Genomic DNA, 362 nt, shown 5'->3' with positions numbered 1-362 from the left:
TTAAATCTATTTAAAGTATATTAGAACAACTGACTTTTCTCAATACCAATAAAAGGATTTAAGCTTGTTAGCTCTCAATCATTAAATGTTTTAATAATTTTCAATTTAAAATAATACTATGATGCTTCAAACATACATACATATCTACATGGGAATGTGGACATGTAGCGAAGTCATGTACTAACGATCCAAGCTKCATGCTTTGCAAAGGAGCGCACTCAGCTCTGAGTACTACATGCCCCAAATATCTCGAGATGACGAAATCATTAGGGAAATGAGGATAATTCAATTAAATTTGAACCATTGCGCAGCAGCACAACAGCTACTTAAACAGACAGTATTTGAAAAAACATTGATGTCGC

The sequence above is a fragment of the Bactrocera latifrons genome, unplaced genomic scaffold (assembly GCF_001853355.1).
Source record: "Bactrocera latifrons isolate USDA-ARS-PBARC rearing strain unplaced genomic scaffold, ASM185335v1 scaffold_1183, whole genome shotgun sequence".
NCBI lineage: Eukaryota > Metazoa > Arthropoda > Insecta > Diptera > Tephritidae > Bactrocera > Bactrocera latifrons.
This window is presented reverse-complemented; position numbering follows the sequence as displayed.